The sequence below is a fragment of the Bombus fervidus genome, chromosome 1, assembly GCF_041682495.2.
Source record: "Bombus fervidus isolate BK054 chromosome 1, iyBomFerv1, whole genome shotgun sequence".
NCBI lineage: Eukaryota > Metazoa > Arthropoda > Insecta > Hymenoptera > Apidae > Bombus > Bombus fervidus.
Window position 1 is genome coordinate 15,581,424 of NC_091517.1, and position 6,000 is coordinate 15,587,423.

Below are 6,000 nucleotides of genomic sequence, written 5' to 3' on the forward strand. Positions count from 1 at the left end.
GAATGCTTATCCCCATCCTGTCCTTTCTTCATAAGATCTATTTTACTCGCACAGTCTGTTGAGCTATTAATCTACCTTGCAACTTCCATGTAAATCCAGACATCTGTATATTACTGCTGAAATCAAAAGCCTTGTTTTTGCACGTGTTAAACACATGTGCTCAAGCGGAGTTCGAAGTACCCCACTGTTATTTGAAAATCGAAAGCAATCGAAATTATTAATGACTTACTTGCAAACTTTCCAGACATTATTCTTGTCAGATACGATTACTCTAACAATCACTATTCTACGAGAGAGTTCTTACTATACGAAACATTACTCGACAAAAATCATATATATAAGCATTACATTTAAATAATTTAACAATTTTTATTAATTAATAAGTTGCAAAGTCTGCAACATATTACGTTATAAAAAAAATTTCTAGCAGTTAAATGTTGTTATTCATAATGTCGAACATAGACATAGAAATCAGTTAGAGAATGAGTCCGTTAATCCCCTAAGTACAACGAGTCCAAGGCTACGTTGTCGCAATACAACTTTCAATGAGCTCTGAGATCTTCAGCTTAGTAGCTAATTATTCCTAGATATTTGGAGGCTCATTTTTTCGAATAATAGTATACAATTTCACAAACGACTGTACTCGAAACGTACTGTCTCTATTAAACACGAAATAATTTTCAGAATTTTCTAATTATTGCGGATAAAACAGAAAGGGATTGAATTGGAAGATGTAAAAATACAAATGAAAAGAAAAAATTGCAAGATTAATAAACAGTTCTCTATAATAAGCTTTCCATAATATTAAGCTTTAAGCTTTTTCTCCGCTGCCATACACATACATATAGAACGTTCAAATATTATACATAATTCATATTTATTTGCAACAGTAATAAAAATTAAATTTCTGTATGAATAGAATTTCCCTGTACTACGTAATATCGAATGTACTACGTATAACGAAACATCCAACCCTAATCGACTATCACGTTCTCATCTTCTTATGTTGTTGTTGTGAATTAGCCCTTTTTGCATATATCTGAATCTCATTCTTGTTTCAACAATCGAAAGTCTTGCGATATTTTAAGAAAAATTTGAACATAAGATTGAGCAGAAATTCACGAGTATCGATAGCAATTATCTCGTACATTCTTCAAATTTAAGAAATTTTTCTTTAGCAGGACGACACGATTGAATGAGAAAAGCGAAAGTGAACCAAGAAACTTAGCGAGGCTACTGCTATTATTTTAAATACGACAAGGTTCGCGCGCATCGCAGATTAACGGTTTTAGTCAATGCTAACGGTGCATCAAAACGAACCTAATAGACGAGCTTTTTGCAATCGATTCCGCAGCTATTGAATTGCCATTCGAGTATCGGTCATCGCGAACAATTCGGATAGAATTTCGGAATGCAATCCGATGGTCCCGCGGAATGTAATCCAACGTTTAGCGTAGCGAGAGGTTAAATAACGCGTTAGGTAAGTCGATACGCAATGTTCGAACAGTAGACTCACGTGCAGCTCGTGTATACATGTGCACCTTCATTTCGACGGTAAGTTCACTTCCTGAATGGAGACCTACTTTACCAAGTGGCTGACAGATCGGTTCCATGAGCTCGAAACGTATGAAGAAATCGTTTGGTGTTCGTTGAAAGTGATTTTTATATCATTATAGACATACGTATGTCTGAATATAGGTTAATGTTATGTTATTGTATTTATAACGTGTAATTTGTATTTATAACGTCTATATTTGTAGATAGTTAATAACTAGAAAATTTTTAACTACAGCTTGCAAGGGATGTTGGGATTTTTTTAGAAGAAACTTGATGACTTTAGGTTAGTTTAAATAATTTTCTAGAGTTAAATTAATTGAAGGACAGCAAGTTTATAAGAGTAGTTGGCACTTGATGCGATTGACGAATTAATACGAAAGTTGGCAGAAGAACAATGATACATTCGATTATAGAGAACTATATACTTTACCGATTCTAAAGTTTTAGTTGGCATATGTGTAAGTAGTTGTATTTGATACGTAAGCAATATTAATAATTATCTTTGGCTTATGTCGTAATTTAGTTAAACTAATAATTAAATTATACATGTATGTATATGTAAATATATAGCAAAGTTTTTGTTTCGTTAAATAGAAATCATATCCTCACTAACATAAATTGTTCAATCAATAATACATCGAGAAAATTAATAAAAAAAAACCTATAAAAGATTTCTAGAAAGATCGTTAAAATATCTATGCAAATGTGTATCGATCACAAACATAATTATATGTGCTATCAGAACTTTGAAACATGACTCAACTATTCAGATTTACTTTACATAACATATATGGAATAATATTATCATAAATTTTGTTTATCTTGATCATTCTCAAAACTAACAAAATAAAATATCGTTTTGTATACATAGTGAGTTCAGAAACATGCATTGTAAGCAGCACATGTTTTTTCAACCATTGATTCTCACGACTGAGCATATTCAATATTATATATACAGAATATTTTTCTTCGTCCCCTTTCTTTCTTTCATTTCCTTATTTGAATAAGATACTCGTGCTCAATTGAATTTTCATGAAAACGACCGAACATTGGATACGTTTCAAGAGCCGACCTTACCCCGATGCTAAAAGCAACAAGGTGCACGAAAGATGGATCAGGACATGAGTATGAAATAAAAAGACACGAAACCCTCAAATTCTCATTCATGGCACCGCAGAGGCGACTGGGTACCCGATGACCAAACTATTTATGTGACGATAACAACGAACTCTACCTGTTAAGAAATAATCTGCCTCATAAAAAAAACATTTCCATGAACGATATTATTCTATACTGTATATAATGATCAGGGTCGTCTTGCACAATTCTACTAACGCTATTAACGAAAGAAGCCACGTTACAAATTACAACAATTAATAAGTATCCTCGCATGACATTAACATTGTTTAGTAGTAACGTAAATGAAATTTCACAAGTAAAGTTGATAAATTATTAATTCATTATTCTATTTGATGAAAAATGATCAGATTGTAAAAAAGATGTCTACAATAATTACTAACCTGTCATTCTACCAATACATATTATTTATTGTAATTGATAAATTATTATGCAAGAAAAGATCCTGGTTTCGACATTATCCGTCGATATTATCGCGCATCGACTTATTTCGATTACTTCGACCGAGCAGTCAAGTCTCCCCTTACAAAATATTGACGTCAAATCGATAAAACTGCAACACCTGCATAGACTTAAAAAAGAGCAATTGATAGGCTCACCTGGATGTCTTAAGGATTCTCCATCTCCCTTTATTCGCAGTTACTCTTCCAATCTTGCCGCAACTATATAGATCCACCGACAGAACGTATCAGCATTTCTTTCAACGAGACTCGTCGTTTCTCACTACTAAATCACCACTGTGGTTCTTTCAGACACACTGCTCGTGCACTTTGAGTTATTCTATCTCGTACCAAATGACAAACATCCGCTTAACCTTACTTTGATAATATATTACATCAACGATCAAACTTGATCACTCAATGTCACTCAGTCTCCAATTAAATTCAAACCAATTACCACTTACTTTCTTCAAATTCATACATGCAATTTGTTAGAAATATTAATAGTTTGTACGCGGATAAGACGTTGTCATTGCGCAGAATCGTACCGGCAGTTTACGCGGTCTTTTATTTCCCGCGCGTTGAATCGGTCGTTATGAATGTGACCATCGATCGATGTTGCAAATCTTTGAGGGCAATCGATCGATAAAAAACGAGATCACCAGTCTCTCTCTTTCTCTCTCTCTCTCTCTCTCTCGCTCTCTCTCTTTCTCTCTATCTATCTATCTATCTATCTGTCTGTCTTTTTCGTGTTCTGATCCTGAACGATGTATTCTCACGTGTGGCGTGTCTTTCCGTTCGTTCTTCCTGTCACGTTGGGAATCGCCGCGTTCACCACCGACAACGATCGATCGATCGATCACGATCGACACCGTTCTCCGTTGACGATCCCGACGTACCACGATCTCACCGTGAGCAGCGAGCCTTCGCGACTGCGGCCGCTATTTCGTATCTACTCGCTGTGAGCGAACGATCACCGGTGAATGCGCGCGCGCGCCTGTGTATAGTAAGTGCCTTGCTAACTGGCCGGAATTCTGCCTTGCCAGCTGACCATAGCTATCCCTGCCATCTCTTAGAAGGGACTTCGTATAGCAGAGTATCGTGGATTTATTAAAAAAGTAAATCATCAATTTTAAGATAAGAGTTAATTCTAAAAGTACAGTATTTATTAAGATGAGGATGTTATACTTGCTGCATAAAATTATACATATTTCTTAACTAGTCGTAATAGAAAATACGACCATTTTTGAATACAGAAAGTATTTGTACAGCGTTCAAATGTATAAAGTTTGATATCATTTGATAGTACATAATATACTATCAAATGACTAAAAAAGATTTAATACCATGAAAATAAATGAGCTGATAAGAAAATATTTCATTGGAAAATGAGGATATATGTCAATACAACAATTAGTATGGAATGCTGAAAGAGAGAAATTCTTATCTGTGAGTGAGCAATTAAGTGATTGAGCAATTTAAATTTACTATCTGATAACGACCTGTTGAAAGATTTATTTTTCTTCGTTTTCATAATTTCCTTAATTTCCAGTTTCTTTCGTTTCGCTTGCCCAAAGTTGTAACATTTAACTCTTCACATACAATTCTGACTTCATAATCTCCGTAGTATCTTAGATTAAATTTAATATCACTCACAATATCTTTATCGTATTGCACGTCGACACAGAATCCTTGCTTTTAAGCGTTACATATCTCAAGCCTTGTATCAATTAACGAAATTCATTTCCAACTTGCGGTCAGTTAACAAGACACTACTGCATACAACATCTTGCATACATAAAACGATAATAAACGATCGTTCACGCACACATTGATCACTAAGTGGACTAGTTGGGATAACGTGGAGGGAAGGAATGAAGGTTCCAGTCTCGCGATGGGTGGTAAACGACAGATAAGATGCATCCTCGTCTTTTTTCCTTTTTTCGATTCTTGTCTGAATAATATGGATCCTTAGGTGGCACAGAATCGTACGTGTCCTTAGTGGCTTCTATTTTGTGTCGCTTGGACGCTGCACCGCAGGGAAGAACGAGTCTTATAGCAGGTGGAAAATCTGTGTCCATTGTCGATTTATGTCGAAGATGAGGATGAAAATAAGAAGGACAAAACGCGTTATTTATGGCCGTCTGGTCGGAAAAAACATACGAGGAAAACGGACCGATTACATAAATCCAGAAAGGAGGGATACATAAACGTCATTATGGGCATAAATATGCAACTTGTAGATGCTTCAAGATATTATGCGTTTGAATGTGGCGAATAAACGCGATCGAGTTGGTGTATTTATGACACGTTTCCCTTTTCAGTTAAAGATATACGCTAGATAGTGGATAATGATGGCATTTAATCCATATTGATATTCATGTTTATATTCAAGGAAAAGGAGATTTTAATTACAAGATCAGATAAGCGAGATTCAAGGATAACGTGTTTTATATTTTACTGATGGCCAATTCATTTATGATAATTGATCGATTTTCAAGATTAAAATGTATGAAATCTTTGTGACGTTAAACGGGACATGTATGACTAAGATTCGAGTATGTTAAGATCGTTTCCTATTACGCGTTCAAGGTGCCTGTATCGACAAAAGGATAATATCGAAGGTAAGTATCGCGTAAGACAATAAAAGCTCGAATACGTTTCCTTATATTTTACATAAAAGCTTTTACCGTATATAAACGAAATACCAGATTTTCACCTGATATAGAATCGAAATAACTTTCTATTATCTCACGGAATAATATGTCTAGAAAATATGTATTATTAAAAAAAAAATTGTACAAAATTTCAATGAAAATAATTTATTAATTTGTATTGTTGATAGATTGTTTATATTTATTTTTAG

The 6,000-nt window shown here is 34.5% G+C and overlaps 1 protein-coding gene across 2 annotated transcripts in view; it reads right to left on the reverse strand.

The window, feature by feature from the left end:
* Nucleotides 1-4,087, reverse strand: part of Tsl (membrane-attack complex domain containing protein torso-like) — a 34,172-nt gene extending 30,085 nt beyond the window's left edge. The window contains exons 1-2 of one of the 2 annotated variants that reach the window (XM_072004339.1): nucleotides 3,914-4,087; nucleotides 3,294-3,356 (exon numbers count right to left, since the gene is read on the reverse strand). The gene's annotated coding sequence lies outside the window, so the exon portion shown is untranslated. Of the gene's footprint in view, nucleotides 1-3,293 lie in introns of both variants that reach the window. The other variant, XM_072004335.1, reaches the window with a different exon arrangement.
* Nucleotides 4,088-6,000: the final 1,913 nt, after the last annotated feature.